The 20188-nt window shown below is 32.6% G+C and overlaps 1 long non-coding RNA gene across 1 annotated transcript; it reads left to right on the top strand.

Annotated features, from left to right (window-relative positions):
* The first annotated feature begins 588 nt into the window (after positions 1-588).
* LOC145090773 (uncharacterized) lies at positions 589-2353 on the top strand. The gene is made up of 3 exons (XR_013701756.1): positions 589-930; positions 1329-1457; positions 1702-2353. It is a non-coding gene; the product is annotated as an uncharacterized LOC145090773 (long non-coding RNA).
* Positions 2354-20188: the final 17835 nt, after the last annotated feature.

The raw sequence follows: 20188 nt of genomic DNA, 5'->3' as shown, positions 1-20188 counted from the left end.
TATGTCTCTCATTTCCTTTCTTTAGTCGCTTAATATTTGTAATTTTAGTGTTATTAGCCAATTTGTGTAATTGAAATTAACATAAATGCTAAATGATGATTTAAACTATAATCCAATACAAGTTAGCAGACGCAAAGTACTCAAATATATAAGATAAATTTGATTCGGTACACAAAAAAAGGTGTGAGTCAAAGGGGAGAGCCTTTGACGGTAGTCTCGTTGAAGAAACATGCATAATATAGATCTATTCGAAGGCAATTCAAGTTGCATGGTAGCCAATATTGCCGTTTCCGATAAAGGCGACATGGATATTTTTTTTCTTCATAATTTAGTTTTATAACTACAATTATGCAATTTTCCCTTGATGAATATTTGTATTTATATTTTGTCATTTTTCTAACTCTTTTATTAAAATCAACAAAGTTGTATGCTTGAAACACAAAAGTGTTGTTTGTTTTTTCCTGGAGATCTTCTTGATATTTTTTGTGTGTGCCATGCAAACGACACGTAAGAGTTTTTGATTTTTTAGAAGTCCGTAAATCTAAAAATGCTTGTGCCCCCTTCACCGAGCAGATTTGGGCTTGTGTCTGTGCGACCTCTGCAACCTCTGCATAGTGATATTTAAAAAAAAAACACGTTGTCCTTCACAAGTATCGTCCAGGCCATTGACTCCCACAAAACTCACGTCTTTCTTCTCCACCTCTGTCGACTCCATCTCTTACACTTTCTTCTCCTCCTCCGTAGACTCTCGACTCCATCTCTTGCACCTTCTTATTCACAGTTGTCGGCATCACTTGCCCTGCCATCGCCGCATGCGTAAGAACTTCTATCTGTCGCCGTGACCTACGTCTCCCCTGGTGTCAACAACCATCAGCGGCCTCTCCCCAATACAAGGGCCGCCGCACGTCAGATTCATCTTCTTCTTCACAAGTATGAAATATTTTCCTGAAATTAGTTCTTTTCTACGTTTAATTTATGAAATCAGATTCATTGTCAAGGTTTAATATCTGAAATCGGCGACCACTGGTTTAATTTTTTCTAGAATCGGCGACCCACTAGTTTAATTTATAAAATAATTGATTTCATCAACTTTGTCTTTCACATTTGTCTATGGAAAAAGAGGATATTTGATTCATTTCGTGTTACTAGAATGTGATAATTGAGATGATTATTTCTTGTAGGAATTTTTACTTGTTTTTGAGTTTCTACTTTAATGATGAAGTCCTTTTTAAAATTTGAACTTAGACTAATTATATTTTAGATCTGGAAGTATGTTCTTATTCACAAACACATATTTTAGATTAACGTTTAATCTACTTCTTCTGCAGATGTGATCGGAGACTGTAAACTTTTAACTCTTAAAAAACAAACGACACCAAAGTGTCCGCACAAAATATCCTACATTGAATTTCTCGCCAAGAAAAATATCAATACCGACTAGCTAACTTACACAAGCCGTAAGAAATTCTGTTTCTTGATTGCCAAACTCTGTTTTCTAACCCTTTTTCTAACATACAAAACATATTACTTTTTATTTATATTATCATTTTGTTTTCAAAAAGAATTAATATGTCCAAACGTGTTCTGAATTTGTAATTGAACAAAAATCACTATTCTAATCTGCATTATAGAAACAGAAAATTACAATATACGATATAGACACTGCATGTGACACAAACTGACTGCTTACATACATGACAGTCAAGTCAAAGCATAGGAATGCATGCTCCGAACAATTTACCAGACCAGTTGCCAGATCTCCGGCGAGGCGTCGCCTCTTCTTCACCACCACCATTAATGGGAAAAATTCTTGCTGGACTACCACGAGCTTGCCTACTCCGTAAATCACACAGCTCCATCCTCGTCGGAGACTTTCCCAATCCGAACATCAAGAAGCCACTCCCGGTCATCCGCCGTGGCCTCGCAACAGGAACCAAACTATCATCAAAACAACTGCCGTTCCCCTGCACCGGAAATGTTTTGAATCTTGAAGTTTTTTGGGCCTTACGATGCGGTTTCAGATCGTTTTCAGGTACAGAAATCAAATTACCAAACAAAGCAACTTTTTCGGGTCTGGGGGAGCTGACGATTGTGAATCTAAATGATGACAATGAATTCCTGTTATATGGTTCTTCGGATGAAGAAGATGGATCACTGTAAATCTGAAGATCGGAAAGGGAGAGAGTATCATCGGCATCATCACTTGCGTCATTTGCATGCATATCCATGCTTGTATGCTTTTGTTTGTTTCAAAATTATACACACGTATATATACACATAATCGGAAAAAATATGTGGCGCATATAATGTGTAATTAAATAATTATAATGTGCATATAAAATATTGCATGTGATTTTGTGAGATATTTTTTATACTATTTGGTGTATAATTCAATATATTTAAATTCATAAGAACCACGCAGCTCACACGGATGATATGGAGACAGTTCTATTTAACTAGTACAAAATACGATTTAAATTAAGGGTGAAAATTGATCGGGTTTTGATATTTAGATGACCAAGCTTACAACAATGAAAAAGAGATATAAATTAATTAAATGTGAATGATTATTAAAACATCGTAATTGTAGGTTCATTGAAAAATAATAATCGAGAATCGTCTAAAGATGGTCTACTCCTTAGCAAGCCTTGTTATCCTATTTTTGTCACAACGAAACGGTTATAGGCTTATATGCTTATAGCCCATTGATTAATTTTGATCAATAAAACTTGTTAAGCACATTGAAAACAATCGTCATTATCTGTCATCGGTCATCAATTATCCTTTCTAAATTTCCATACATAGAAAATAGAGGATTCCATTTCGGTCTTAGGATTCTAGAAGCGCAAGCGTTGAAAATTGAAATGCCAGCTCCTATTGGCGTGTGGTCTTAGAAGTAAGAAATAACAAGAGGCTATCAGTATCACCACCCCAAACACCACTTACCACTTGTTTATAACAATAATAAGAGTAAATTACTTGTTTAGTCCTTAATGTTTGGTCTTCATAACACACTTAGTTCAACTATCGCTAATGTTACAAGCTTAGTCCTATATCAAACTAAATATGCAAATGAAGTACAATGCTTCTTATGCCATGGCCATATTCATAATCTCTAAAATTCTTTCACTTATATAAATTTTATTTTCATTTTCCCCTTGAAATGCCAAAACAATTTTTGCAGATTGTAGAGATTTTCACAAATGCAATTTGTAATTTCATGACTATTTTGATAAATTACTAATTTTTTACTAAATGTTGAAAATTAATAAATACGAGTTAGATGAATTGTATTTTTTTTTTTTTTTTTCATATTTATCGAATTTAAGCTCACGGGGGTTTGTTGGGTCTCGGAATTTTGAGTCGGTGGTTGTTTTGGGCTTTTGGATGGGATAAAGAAATGGTCTGAGATTTAGGTTGGGTTGGACGCTGTACGAATTGGAACATTTTCACGTGGATAGAAATTAAACAGGAGTTTAACCAAAATATAATATTCAGGTTTATATACTTTTATTATGTTATTTATTGTTTATTATTTATTATTTAAATTTGATATTCTTTTTGATATAAAATCTCTAATTTATTGTAATTCACTATTTTTCACTTCCGTTTTGTTGTAACTTTGATTTTAATTTGGCTCTTTATAACTAGCTATTTACATAGTGAATTAACTAAAAATTTAATTCCAGCAAAACTAATTAATTATAATAGAAAACAAAACAGTTTTTAATATATAATAATAATACTAGGTGAAAAATAAAAATAATATGTAACTAATTTATAAAGTATATAAGTGGTTTTATAAATAAGAAAAGAATATGTGTATGAGTAGATATATTTATATAAAATATATGAAACATGTATGTGAATAAATTGACAAAATCATATATATGCGATGTATCATGAATTATTTATCAGTTGATACCCTACACAAATGGATATAATTAATATGCAAGATCAGTATTTCACGTGACACCAAAGATATCTAATTAAACCAATAATCTCAAATTGCAATTATAATTATACGAACAACTAGAAGAAGAAAAAAAAAAGAGGTTCACTGCACCTATACTCGATCAAATCGAACACAAACTCGGTCAAATTAATTAACAATGGTTTATATGACCACCATGGTGTCCTTATCATATCCACCGCTACATCCAAGAACGTCGACCAACCGCCACCAACCCTTTTTACCGCTTCTCCGGCCAACGCACTCGTCCTTGCCGTCATCAACCCATTGAGACACGGTTACTGTACTCTTCCGCCGGAATTGTCTGGTCTTGATGTCACTCATATCCATTTTAGTAGGGAACTTGCCTGACCCAAACCCAAACATAAACACCTGCCACTTTGACTTGCATGAAGATGATTTTGGCAGTCTATTTGGCAATGACTTTGACCTCGGAGTGCTTGGCTTGGAATCAGTTTTCAAGGGCATGAATCTAAACGAATCAGAACCTGACCGAAATAATGGGCTCACTTGGTTCTTGGTTTCAGTCTTCCTAATTCCGGCAATGGATGTTTTGGAAGATACTACTTTCCCACAAAAAATAAAGTTTTCAGGTGAAGCATTATAAGATGGATCACGACTCCATTCTTCGCTGAAAAACCCCAAAAAATCTTGATCAAATGAAGTCGACGAGGAGGAGGAGGAAGACGATGAGCTATGATTTGCTTTAGAAACTTCTTCTGAATCGATGGCATCGTCTTTAATATGAAGGTCGGAGAGAGAAAGTGTTTCCTCTGCGTCATGGCTATGATCTTCCATGGTATTACAGATTTGGGTGTTCATTTTCTTGAAGAATTGTATGGTATAATTTGTGAATGTTATTTTGAATGCATATATATAAAGAGAGGGAAGAAATATATACAACCAAGGAGGTATTAGGATCGATGAAGATTCATAAAACGTTTAACTAGAAGGGAGGATAATGATGGATAAGAGACCTTGTCGATATTCAATGGGTTGACAAGTGTGACCACGTTGCTTGGTCTTCACACATACTAGAAGGCCGATGTAGATTGGACTACTAGATGAACATCTTATATCATGTTATTTTATATTAGATTAATATTTATACATAGAGATACAGATATATATCATACCAACAAGCCGAAACCGTTACAAACAAGTCCATGAGACCATGATCAAATTTTGGGTTGGAGTGGTTGAAAAGGATATAAATGTTATAGTTCGCTAATATTTACTTAATATACTTTCTTTTCGTAATTTTCATATCAACAAGTTTAAAAGGAGCAAGTTATTACACAACATTCATGGGATCTATCTAGGGAGCTAGTACTTTTCAGTCAATACATCTAAGCTTGTGGTTCGTTGGAAAAGCTAGTCGTAATTGAATAATACCCAAATTGGTCTTCTAGTATATGTTTGATAAGAGATTGTTTTGATTTTGTATGACTTCTCACTCGTTAAGAATAATTATGTGTACATTTACAAACGTACAAGATATGCAAATCAGAACGAAACTCTCAATCTCGTCAGAATGTTCTATACGTGGTCTTAGTTAGACTCTCATCCAATATTATTCAAAAACATTTAGCTACTTGGAAAGGTCAAATTTGAAAGAAAAATGTTGTATTACTATTAATGTTCAGTTGTAAAATATAAATTAAGTAGTACATATTACATATGGTATAAACCGTATTGAGTATTTGAGTATATAGTAACGGGAGTTGGAATATAATGAAACATTACAATATAATAAATCAATTATATTTTTTTGAACGACAAAGAAAATTAAATTAAAAAGCCAGTAGGAAGCTAGACAACAGACAAAATAAAAATGATGATATTTTCTGCCTAAAAAATTAATTCATCTACATAAAATATACGTTTTACTGACTTGTATCATAACTACAAATATGTTGTACATGATGTGGATTGATCAATTTCAAAAGGAAAAAATATCAACTCCCGTTACAAAACTACTACAACTAGATCATACTAAAACATATGTATAAAGAAAACACCAATACCACCAAGCAACTAAATCCATAAGCTCTTGGGTACACCAGAAAAACATCGATTAAGGGGCAACTGAATCACAATCGATCGCTTTCGAAGATATGTGCATTTAGAGAGTCATCGCCAAGGATAAAAATGTCAATTCCAAAAGAAGATGACTTCCACAATAAATAGATATAGCAACATCACAATCTATCCTAATAAAAAAATATTTTTGACAAATGGTGCCTTCTCCTTAATCTTGACACATGTAATTTTCTAATTAATTTAGAGTAATTTTGTTTCCATATTTCATTTTCTTATTTTTTCCAATTTTATTTTATTACCACATTATTAACGTAATTAAGCCATATTATTATAGCAATTAATTTCAATTGATTATAACCGGTTGTTTACTATTATTTATATAAATGTGTTATTAATGTAATTTTGTTATTAAATAAATATGAGTTTGAATAATATAAAAATTAGTTTGAGTTAATTGTATTTGAATATTAATTTAGTTATAATGGTTTAATGATATAATTTATAATATAAAAATTAGTTTTAGTTAATTGTATTCGAATACTTAATTTAGTTATAACTGTTTAATGATATAATTTATAAAAAAATTGTAAGTATATGATTATGATTCAGCTTTGACTTGTAATTTGTAAAAATATAATTTATTCATTTTGATTATATATAACGGCATTTTGTTTGAATCAATATAAATTAAACATTTATATAATGTTAGTTGTTTTACTTTAAAAAACTAAATAATAACTACTTAATCAAAAAACATTAGCATGAGAATGCAAATTTACTTTAAAAACTAAAGAATAATTATTATAAAGGTGTGGATATAATCTTTTAAAGTGCAATATATTTATGGAGCTTTCCCTCAATATTCAAGTTGTTAAATTTTCTGAAAAATCTTGGTAAATATGTTGATCTTTGAAAGCTTTTACCTATGTTTATGGCTTTTGGATGAGTGTTGGTGAATTTCTAAAAATATCACGAGTTTTGGTGGTTGCTTTGTTTTTAAACTTATTAATGTTTAAATATTTTCTTGTGGCTAGGTGGTTGTTCTTTTATGCGCCATGGTGGCTTGAAATCATCATAAGTTGTTTCAACAGGTGGTGTGAGCTCCATACGTTTTACCTGCACAAATTTTGTCCGCTTTTTCTACATTATGTTGAAAGGTATAAATGTCATTATGATCAAGTAATGACTTTTGAATATAAATTATTTTGTCAACCGTATTGATTGAATTACTTACTTTTTCATCATTTTGTTTATATATATTTCAAAAAAAATTACTTTAAAAAATGTTTAATGTTACACATTGATATTAAAATTTTTTAATCAACCCGTGTAGTACACGGGTATTACATCTAGTCTAAATAAATGAACAAAAGCCTAAAGTTCCACACAAAGAGTGTAACATCCATTTCCAGGTATTGCTCTTGAGATACAACCATTTTAATTTTGAAGATTTTTATTTAATCTAAGGTTGTCACGCCGTGCTGATAAGGTTCACCACGACATGGTAGTGCTCCATGAAGGAACGTGCATTTTCAATCGATACGACATGGTCATGCAATGGCCACGACATGGCGGCGGAAGAATGAGAAAACCCTAACTTCAGGCCTTAAGCCCTATTTAAACAACATTATAGCTAGGGTTTGCTTTCAACTCTAGTCTCCATCCCTTTGACAGAAACCCTAGTGTGTGTGTATGTGTGTTCATAGTGAAAGTATGTTTTCTTGGACTTTCAAGGATCTTTGAAGAAGGATGGGTGATTCAAGCTTATGGTGTGACTTGTTGTTGTTGAAGGCTGCTTCTAAATCAATGTTTAGACTCCAGAAGGTATAAAGTTCATACCTTTCCATTCTATAGGTTGTTTATGATGTGATTGAGTCCCTTTTTGGCTTTTGGAAATGAATCTTTGGAGTTTGAAGCAACTCCAAGACCTTGGATAGGATCTATGATAGTTCTTGGACCTTATGGTCCCATAAAGTTTGTATCTTGGTCATAAATCAACCATGCATGAGTTTCTAGGTCATTTGGCCCATTTTTGAGTTAGGGTTTTAGATCTAGGCTTCTAGGGGCTAAAGAAGGGATAAAGTTGGAAACTTTATCCACACATGGCCTTAATGGATCCAAATATGAGCTTTGGAGCTTTGAAAATAAGGATTAAGAGTTTAATGAATTAAGTTGAACATGACGAAACCATGATGCGGCAAGGTTACTGCCACGACCTGGCGACGAGAGAATTCACGACTATTTTGGCGTTTAGCAACCAAGACGTGTGTAACACCCGTATTCCAAATTGGTTTAGCTTAATATTTACTAAGGGACCAAATATGGAGTTTTAGGGAAAAACTCTGTACCACGACGTGACATAGAATAAATGGAACGCGTGTTTTTGATGAGTGGCACGGCGTGGCAATAGGTTGGCCAAGGCTTGGTAGCAGTTCTGGCCTATAACAATTGAGAATTTCTCATCACCAATTGTCACTAGAGATTAACATCAACCGATAATAATGATAGAACTTTTCATATTGAAGGGAAAATATGATCAGTTAAATGATAATAATATGACAAAAAATGAGCAACCAAAAAGTTATATCATTTTTATGCTGGTTAGTGTATTTCGAAAGTACATAATAAAGTGATTCCAAGGATATACGTGTTGCAAAAATCTGAATATGATTGGATAAGTTATGATTTTATACAAGATAAAAACCAACCACGTTAATAACTCTGTTAACGTCAAACTAGCATGTGAAAATGGAAAGGAAAAATGTCAAAAAAAAACGGAGTTAACATGAAGGAGATACGATTTTTAGAAAAATATAAAATACGGGTTAAAAATGAAAGTCAAAATTTGGCAACACGACCTTAAAAAAAGTTGTAGTACTAGTAGAGAGCTACACAAATATATACAGAGGGTAAGAAACAAGATTCATATAAGGAAGATTTGAATTTTTATATTATATTTAAGGGTGCACACTAGGTGCGCGTCATTCCTGTTGTACACGCCTGACATCTGGATTCATCGAAGATAATAGGAGACGTGGACCATCAGAAGTGTGACACGTGGCAAGCTTTGGATAGAGGCACAAAGCGATTTCACGTCGAGCATGAAGTGCGCTACGCACACAACCACTATATATAGAGGTGCTTGCTTTCTGATTTTCTCATCCCAAACACTCTCCCAAACCCTCTCTATACCTTTCAAGTTGTTTCGGAAGTCCTCTCAATGGCGCGAAACTTCGGGTGCAATGACTTGGATGCTTCGGAATATGCTACTAGAGTGAGTTTAGGACCCCTATTTCACTATTTTAAATGTTTTATGAGGGGGAGAGGGGGGGGGGGGAATACATGGTTATCAAATGGTTTTATCAAAATATATTTATATCTATAAATATTAAATCATTTTATAAAGCTTAAAGCCTTAGGATATTGTAGCTATAGATACAATGTCTAGTTGTAAGCTATGATATTATGCCTAAGAGTAATGATGTCCGATAGTCTATGAAGAGATAATACCTAGATGTTATAATGACCAAATCCCTAGGATAACATAGTACCTAGAAGTTATGCTGGTCAAATGTAGGGATATGCACCGTACCTAAATGTTACTCTGCCCAAATATCATGTTTTTAAATAACCAAAATTAGGTTATATTGATAGCTTATTTTATTTCTTTCTTTTTATTAGTTTATTTTAGATTTTTAGTTTTTTTTATTAGTATTGCATTGTATTTTAATTAATTTCTTTATCATGGATTGTATCGGGGACTTGTTATGTTGCATGAGGAATTTTGCAGGGTTTTGGAGCTTTTTGTGATTGTGGATTACAGTGAAGACGGCTTAGTGGGCTCCCGAGGCATTGTTGGGCTTGACGGAATCAAAGAAGAAGAATTGGGCTTTTAAAGTTGATGGCTTGGATTATTTGGGCTTGTGAAGATGGATCATAAATTTCTAATTTTGGCTTTGGAGCATCCATTTGGTAGCTAAATGATGATTGGTGGATTCAAATTACATGGACAAGGGGGGACCAAAGGAATCTTTGGTAGTGGAAGGGTGGAGTAGTGGAATGGTGGACCAATGGCAACACAACAGCGTTTGCGCGGGTGGAATTTTCGTTGCGCGGGTACCCGCGCAACTGCCCAGTTTGGGCATTTTGGTCATTTGGCACACCATAACCTTGGGGGATCAGATCTAGAGGCTCATTGACGATTTTTCACCATTGGAGACTGGCAAGATGCGATTTTGGGAGCTAGAAACCATTTCCTTTCATCTTTCCAAATCTTAGGTAGTTTCTTTATGCAATTAGATTATTGTTCTTGTTACTTTGTTGCCATGAGTTGATAATACTCTTATTTGGTTGACTTTGGCTGAAAAGCAATGAATGTTTGTGGGTTTTGAAGGATTTATGTTGATTATCAATTTATTCTATGTTTATGATTCAAGTTTGCAATTCTTATGCTTATTTGATGCTTTGATCATGAGCTTAGTAATTGAATGAGCAATTGTTGATTTATTTCTTTGATTTTGCATTGGATCATTGAATTTATCTAGAACAAAAGCTTTATGATGGTAGAAATCATCTCTAGCTTATGAATCATAACTCCTTTATGGATGTGTAAGCATTTGACATCCTCTAGGAATTGGGGATTCCTTCATTCTTAAGGCTAATTGATTTCTTGGGATCAATTGCTTCAATTGACCCTTGATCTTAATTAAGAAGGTGTGTTGTGGGCTTCCCCAACCTCCATACTACCTATGAGGAATCTTGGCATCTCATGCTTCATGATTGCTATAATCAATTTGGGATGAAGGATAAGATTTGTATTACATCCTAATGATAAACATATTCCCAACCTTTGAGCATCTCATCAACTTGCTTAATTGCAAGATTTTTAATTATTCAATTTTTTTTAGTTTTCAAGGAATCAAACACCCCCTTTTTTTAGCCTAATTGTAGTTAATTAGTTTAATTACACTAGTTCTTTTGGATTACATTGGTGATTGAATACAACCATTTCCCCGAGGATCGATACCCCTTTTTACCATTATATTACGTTTTATTTGCAAACAAAGGGTGTACCTAAATGTTACTCTGCCCAAATATCATGTTTTTAAATAACCAAAATTAGGGTATATATATGAATATTTATATATACAAAATAATTATGAGATCAAAAGTTATAATTATCAAATATAAGATAAAAGATTTATATTGTCATAGTTAATGGAAATATCTAGGAAAGATAAAAGATAAAAGATAAATACTTAGGTTAATGTGTTAGTGAGCTATTAATATTCATCCAAAGGCCTTGATTAAATTCAGCATTCCCCGGTACCTATAATGATTAATCTTGCGAGAGCTACGAAGATATGTATAGATCTATACAGGGTTGCTAACCCCACCTGCGATTGCTAGCTACAATCCCGACATGATAACTTTCTTATTATTCACTATTCGACGTTTGATGAAACGTCGTGGCGGGGCAAATTGTTAGTTAAACAACGTTGATTAAGGAGGCTCATGAGGAACTCACTAAGCATTAACTTATATGGATTTTGTGGGGTATGCTCTGGAAAACTCACTAAGCATTAACTTACAGTTTGTGGATTTGTTTCAGGTACATCCGACCCTAAGGGCAAGGGCAAGTCTTGATGACGCGGCATGCACTCTTTCTCAGGCGTTTTTATGGGACACTTTGATGTTTGGAACAATATTGATTAATGTGATGAATTTGAAAACAAATGTACTTGAGATTTTATGGTTATTGGAAATGTTTTTGATTATTTAAAAATAAAAATTTTCTTTTGAAAATTGGGTCGTTACATTGCAATTCGGCCTCTTTTGCTTCTACGAAGCTCTATGCTTCTTGTCCATTACCACCATCTTGACTTTTTGGATTTTGTACTTCTTTAGTGCCAAAACTCAGATCCGTAAGCCTTTGAATTGATGAAAAACGCATCTCAATAAAGATTGCATCCCATGAATCGATAACGGTGTTAATCGGTACTGCTAGGGCTCTGCCCCTTGGGCCCCGCTAGGGGCGCTGCCCTTAGGACCTTGTAAGGGGGCGCAACCTCCTTGACTCTCGTCTTTATGTCGTACCGACTTATAATTCGATCTTATATATGCATGCATTCTGCATACTCCAAACATATAATATATAGTACAAATGATAAGCCCGTTAGCTCACATATTAGTTCCAATTACATAAAATGAGTAGTAACACTAAAATCACCAACAAAGTATTCCGACTCCATTCTTCACTGAAAAAGCATAAGCAATCTTCATCGAACGATGATGGAGATGACGAGAAGGTCTGGTTTTGTTCAAACAGTTGCTCTGAACCGATTGTATTGTCTTTTAAGCAAAAGTTACAAATAGTGTCTCCTTCGTGTCATCAATGTAATCTTGCATATAGTTGTAGACTTGGGTGTTCATCCATCTTCTATAAGTTGTTTGGTATGTATATATTTACATGTTTAAATTAAAAAGATTATCGATATGTATATATAGTGGTACTTATAATTAACGAATAGAAAAGATCGTTAAATTGTTTTACTAATACGAAAGAATGATCAAACTAATAATGTATGAGTCGTTGATCGTTTGTTAGGTTGACAAATGTGACCCATTTTCCGTACTAGAAAGCCACGGCCGCCACAGGAAGGCCAAAATGGACCGGATGTGACCAAGAACCTACCCTTTTGCAGTTTTCTAGTTTTGTATTTTGTTTTAATGGATGTGACTGGGGGTAATAGTGCTCACGTAATTAAGTTACTTAAAGGTTAGCCCAAAATAATATTCGTTTGACAGTGATATATAGTTGTGTTGGAAGTTATGAAAAATAAGTGATGATTTGATGATAGAAAAAGAAAAGCTGCTAGTGAAAACATTTAAACAACCAAACTATATAAAAAGACCAAAGCTACAATTTTTAAGTTTTTAAAGGTATCCAAAATATTAACAAATCAAATAAACTACTATTTTGTAATTTTCTCAAACTTAAACTCTCAATCGAACAATAATGGGCCTATATTGAACTAGTTTTATCCTTGATGCTTATTCCAATGCTTACATATTCTAAGTTTTTATTATTTAAAAAATAAATTGTTAAAAAACACATTTAAAATAGAATTTCAGAAAAAAAAACAATTAATTAACGACTTTTTAATCAAATTCGTTTGATATTCATCATTCCAGAAAAAGTATGTTGGTCAGTCGGCTCAACCACCTTTCAACTTATTTTCAAAATTTCAAACCGAACTGAAATTTCTCAACAAACAAAATGTCACATTTGATATTTTCAATGACTATGTGAGATTAGTACATTAACATAATTGATATATTCCGATTTATTTTCCTTGAAATGAGTTAATAGTTGTAGAAAATATAATATTTAATTTCTCTATAACAAAACATAGCCAAATTGCAAAAAAGGGGTTGAGGTACATTGGTTCGAGGGTTTAACTCGTACAGAAATCAATCAAAAAACACCAAATTATATAGTATAAATTTTGTCAAGAATGAACCATTTCAGTTTCTAATACATTGTTTAAGAAGATTAGTCAGCTATATGTATGAGAATTCAATACTTAATTTGATTATGTTTGACATATTTACGGATATTTACGGATAACAGCGATGTTTGTAAAAAATAACCGATAAGCTAGTTAAAAAATATAAAAAAACATGTATAATAATAACTCAAGATAATAAGACAAATATATAATAAATTTCATTAAAATAAAGTAAATACTAACAAAATATCGGTTCCTCAAGCACTCATTTTTAAATAAAATTTCTTACAAATCATATCATATCTATAGTCATGGTGTAACTTTCAAATGTTATCATGAATAATTCTTCTAGCTAGGTATCATTGTATTTTTGAACAATTTTGAAAATCACATATGTCGAGTCCTTCCTTCAAATTTAATTATGAAGCTAGAGTAAATACCGCCATTAATATCACTTCTATCGAGTCTTCTCACTAAAATTTGGTATTGTGTTGGATATTTTCCACCTCAATAGATGATTATACATGATGAATCACATAACATATTTAATGCATAACAAATGCATCATGTAAAAGTAGATCAATATAATTATTTATTTATTATTTTCTAATTGTCAAAATAGATAATAATTTTTTTTGGGAATTCTTCGTTTTCTTAGACAGTTACAATTTCAATAGCAAAAAATGAGATAATGGATAAACCATGAATACATTAGAGTGATTTTAATTTGAAGTATTGTTAATTAAAGAAAATCGATTAAAATTGAATGCATAGATAGCATGGAATGAAATACGAATTTAGTATATAACTTAAATAAGCAATGCAATTGATCAAGTTAATAAAAATATATAACAATTTTAAATTGAAAATTTATTAAAATTAATTTTAACTTCGTAATTATGAATAAAAAAACAAAATCATAATCTAAAAGTAACTTAAAGTGAGTGATGATTCTGTTTAGACCATGGAAATTGTTAATTTTTCTAGGATAAACGATACTTGTCAAATTTTTTAAGCGTGGGAAAGGAGGCCCGCAAGTCGTTTACAACCATGTCTCCGTCGTATCCGCCACCACATCTGAAAACATCAATCAACCTCCACCACCGCTTCTTCCGGCGATCACTTCCATCCTCTCCTCCTTCAGCTGTGGTTGTGGAAGTCTGTTGCCTACTTTTAATATCACTTAACTTCATCTTTCTTGGAAACCTAGTTGACCCAAACCCGAATGCAACCACCTGCCAGTTGGTCTTCCCCGGAGATTCTAATCTACTTCTCTCCGGAACCGGGGAAGAGCCTTGCTTTTCTTTAGAATGTCCTTCTCTTCCAGCCATGTTTCCGTCAATCTGCACCACGCCAAAAGCGACTGTCTTTTTGTATTCATCCATGGATTTTTGCATGGTTTAGGATTGTTAGTGATTTTAATTTCTTGGATACGTTGCTATAAATTTATGAAGACAGAATATATGCATGCAGCGAGGTTAAAGAAAACTATGAAAATGCATGTGTTACTAGGCTGGTGGGATATTAGGCTAATAGTCGCAGTCTCGTAGGCTACGTATTCTCTGGTTCTAGACGTGTCAAGTATTTAAAGATTGACAAATATGACACTATTGTTTGGTGTTAACGCATATATAAGCAATACACCGCGTGGAAAAAATTGTGAAGATATTCCTACTAGAAAGCTAATATAGTCAAAACTAAGAGGCGGATAAACGTATTGATTTTGTCCTTGCCATTTTATTTTTACTCCCTCATTTTGTTTTCCTAACATTGAAATAAAAATAAAAATACAGATCAAATAGTTTTCTTAACATACATATAAAACTCAGATAAAATATGTAGTATAAAGTTGGTGAGAAGTATAAGAAGCAATATCGGTCATTGGATAAACGAAGAAATTGGCAGTTAAGTACAGTGGCAGAGCTTCAATATTTCATTTGGAGGGGCCGAAAATATAATTTATATAAACATTGGTGAACAGGACCACAGGAGGGGCCATAGTCAAAATTTTGTATTTTTAGGCTAAATATGTATAAATTAAAACATAGGGGCTATTTACGCCAAAAAAATTGGGGGGGGGGGGGGGGGGGGGGGGGGAGGGGCACAGCCCCTAGCCCTATAAAAGATCTGTCTCTAATTAAGTACATAGTTACAAAACTGTTGAAACGGTTGGTCTCCCATCGGTTGGATGAATCTAATCTAAAGGTTGGGACTTGTGTTTTACATATTTTACTAGCTTTCTTTTATGGAGAAATATATATATATATATATATATATATATATATATATATATATATATATATATATATATATATATATATATATATATATATATATATATATATATATAAATCTCAACATATCATATTTGTTTTGACTTACTTTTTAAATACTATCATATTTATTCTTCTTAATCTTTAAAAATATCAAATTTGTCAAAATCTTATTTTTTTTAACATTTTATAATCATTTTAAATTCTTATGTTTATTAACTTACCCTTATACCATATTAAAACTAAAATTCAATATAACTAAAAAATAAAAACTAAGCATTATTTTCAATTAAAAATCTAAAGAGCAAAATTAATTCAAAAGATATAAATTCCCTGTACCAAATGAGATTAACCACCAAAAAAAGGAATGATATAAACAAACCAAGTCAAGGTAAGCAAAAAGAAATAGAACCAGGCATGTGTTTGAATTTTAGATGTTTTCATGTGTAGATTCTCCAACAAAAGATGTCATCTGTATTGGATTAATTAATTGTAATCAAAATATATGCTAAATATGATGATCGAAAGAGGGTGATCACAAAGGGTTTAAATTGTAAGGGATATGCTATCGAGGTTCAACAGAGAAAGAAAAACAAAGCTTGCTTCAACTAATAATTAATGAAAATGTTTCTACAAATTGGATGCACAAGTATTTATAAGAAACAAATGACTTACTCCTAAATTCATGGCTAGGTAAAAAGACTTTGACTAAAAATCCAGTGATGATTATTAATGTGTATGGTGATGATATATGAAGATGGTAGTGAAGGTTGAAGAAGGTAAGGGCAATATGGTCCAATTAGTTTTTTTTTTTTCAATTTTAATGATCTTAAAATATAAAAAAAAATGTATAAAATATTAAAAAATAGATTTGTGCAAATATAATATTTTAAACGATTATTAAGGGTAAATATGATATTTAGATTTTAAACTGGATAAATATGATATTTTAATATTTAATAAAATTATATATGAAATTATGTCATAAATATATTATTTACTTATTCATTTATGATGCCCTTTAATGTGTGACGCCTATGTTTATGTTCTCCAACAAATTCCTTGTTTGTTGCCTCCCAAAAAATAGGTGCCTTTTGGGAAGGTCTCTCTCCGCTACTCCCATTTTGAGTGGACAAGGGGCAGGGCACATTATTTCCACCAAAAGATAGTTTGAACTTCCCCATGAATTGTGTATTCAGTTTTGTTTATTTAATTGAATATGTGGTCCAAAGAAAATCCATACTCCCTAGATACAGGCATATGTGGACATTAGTAAATATTGGAGATAAACTATAAGGGTATTATTGTAATTTTATAATAGACAGTCAGTTAGAATCTGTTTAGTAGTTAGAATCGTTTTTCTTTTCCTTCATGTATAAAGATGTAACAGCTTCATTGTTGAAAGTAATGAACTGATTACTTTTATGTGAGATGTAATATGGTATCAGAGACTAGAAACGCTCAAATTTCCGCTTTCAATTCCTTTGTTCCTTGATCTGAATCAATTATTCGTTCCTTTTTGTAAGGTCGTCGTCGTTGATTCTATTTCCTTGAATTCTCAATTCACAAATTGTTCTTGTGAATTATATTTTTTGATTTCTCGATTTACAAATTGTTCCTGTGAATTTGTATTCTATCGATTCATTTCATCTTGATCTGAAATCATGTCTTCAACATCTAATTCTCATCCAATTGCTCCGATTGATGATCAGATGCATCCGTACAACTTACATCATTCTGAGAGCCCTGGATTCATTCTTGTATCACAACTTTTAACCGGTGATAATTACAATTCATGGAGTCAGGCTATGCAAATAGCATTATCTGTGAAAAACAAAATTGGATTCATTGATGGAACTCTTCCGAAGCCCAACAATGGTGATCCTAATTACAGTGCTTGGATAAGGAACAACAAACTTGTTATATCTTGGATCTTGAATTCTGTATCCAAAGAGATATCTACAAGTATCATGTTCACTGAAAATGCTCACGATATCTGGAAGGATTTACAGGAACGTTTCCAACAGAGTAATGGTCCGAGAATTTTTCAAATTAGGAGAGAGATCGTCAATTTGAATCAAAATCAAGACTCAATTGGTGTTTACTTTACTAAATTGAAGTCTCTTACCGAAGAATTGGTCAATTTTAGACCTCACTGTACTTGTAACAAATGTGATTGTAATGGAGTTCAAGAGATCGAGAAGTATTTTCAAACAGAGTACATCATGAATTTCTTAATGGGATTGAATGACTCTTTTTCTCAAACTAGAGGTCAGATTCTCCTTATGGATCTTCTTCCCTCCATTAATCGTGTTTTCTCTTTGGTTGCTCAAGAAGAAAAAAAAAAATCTATTATCAATGAATCTCAACAAAGTGTGGCCTTCCTTGCTAGAACTAATCAAAGTTTAGGTTCAACTCGCAAGAATAACAGCAATGTTTCCAGATCTTCAAACAAAGAAAGGCCATATTGTACTCATTGCAAGTTTCAGGGGCATACTATTGACAAGTGTTATAAGATTCATGGTTATCCCCCAGGATATAAACCAAAATCAAAGTCTAATTTCACAGCTGCTGCTATCACCAATGATCAATCATCAAATAACAACAATTCTTCCTCCATTAATGGTGGTCTTAGCAACATGTTCAGAGGATTTTCTCAAGAGCAATGTCAACAAATCATGTCTGCTCTATCTTCTCACATGATTTATGTTAATCCTAATGAAGAGACCACTACAGGTAAACATTATTCTCTCTCAATTAGACATGGTTCCAAATTCTCTTTGTGGATTGTTGATTTAGGGGCTTCTCAACATGTGTGCCATGATATAACTCTTTTTCACAACAAAAGGAAGGTTTATAGACATACAGTAACTCTTCCTAACAAAGTTACTTTACCTGTTCATCTTGTTGGTGATGTGAAATTAGATCCTATAATCACTCTTCAAAATGTGTTGTATGTTCCTGATTTTGATATGAACCTTATATCAATTAGTGCACTTACTAGAACACAAAGATTTATAGTATATTTCACTTGCAATCATGCAATGATTCAGGATATCAAGGAAATGAAGATGATTGGCAAGGCTGAAATCGATGAAGGATTATATGTCATGGGAAATTGTGGAGTCAAAAAGGAAGAATCTCAGTTTACTACATCAAGGATTAGTAATGTTTCTTTACAAGTATGGCATAAACGATTAGGTCATCCATCCAATAAATGTTTGATTCCTATTAAAGAACTTTTGAATGTTTCTGTTTCTAGTAATCAAAATGACAATTATTGTCCAATTTGCCCCTTGGCTAAACAGAAACAGCTTCCTTTTAATTCCATGAATCATATTTGTGATGAGAATTTTTCGTTAGTTCATTGTGACATATGGGGGCCTTATCAAAATGTTACACACACTGGACATAGATATTTTGCAACTTTGGTTGATGATCACAGCAGATATACATGGATATATCTTTTAAAACAAAAGTCAGACATTCAAGAAATAATCCCAAAGCTCTATTCATTCATTTTAACTCAATTCAACAAAAAGATAAAGGTTTTTAGATCTGATAATGCCAAAGAGTTGGAGTTCCAGAATTTTTTTTGGAGAAAAAGGGATTGAACATCAAAAATCATGTGTTGCAAGACCTCAACAAAATTCTGTAGTTGAAAGGAAACAGCAACATCTATTAAATGTTGCAAGGTCTTTAATGTTCCAGTCACATCTTCCAATTAATTTTTGGGGAGAATTTGTTCTTACAGCTGCTTATCTCATCAACAGAATTCCTTCTAAGATTCTTCATAATGATTCACCATATCTCAGATTACATGGTTTCAATCCCGAATACTCTTCTCTTAGAACCTTTGGCTGTTTAGCATTTGCTTCAACATTAACAACTAATCGTCTCAAATTTGAACCAAGAGCAAAGATGTGTGTTTTTCTTGGGTATCCTCCAAATATGAAGGCTTATAAACTTCTTGATTTCAATACAAAGAAGATTTTTTACTCAAGAGATGTTGTTTTTCATGAGACTATCTTTCCCTTTCAAAATTACTCTAAAAACTCATGTCAAGATGTTTTTGACAAAATTGCCCTTCCATACCCCTTTGCTGATAATGACATTGTTGACAATTCAGTTCCACAAGTTGATACTTCAATTCCTGTACATGATGATCCATCAAATGTATCTCAAGATAATGTTTTAAGGAGGTCTACTCGTATACATCAACCTCCTTCTTATCTTAGAGATTTTCATTGTAATGCTGTCACCAATTCTAATAACCCACATTCGTTGCATAAAGTTCTTTCTTATGACAAACTTTCAACCAGACATCGTGTTTTTGCTATGTCTATTTCTGCTACATTTGAACCCAAACATTATAATCAAGCATCCAA

The sequence above is a fragment of the Lactuca serriola genome, chromosome 2 (genome assembly GCF_051521515.1).
Source record: "Lactuca serriola cultivar US96UC23 chromosome 2, Lser_US96UC23_V15, whole genome shotgun sequence".
NCBI lineage: Eukaryota > Viridiplantae > Streptophyta > Magnoliopsida > Asterales > Asteraceae > Lactuca > Lactuca serriola.
This window is presented reverse-complemented; position numbering and strand designations above follow the sequence as displayed.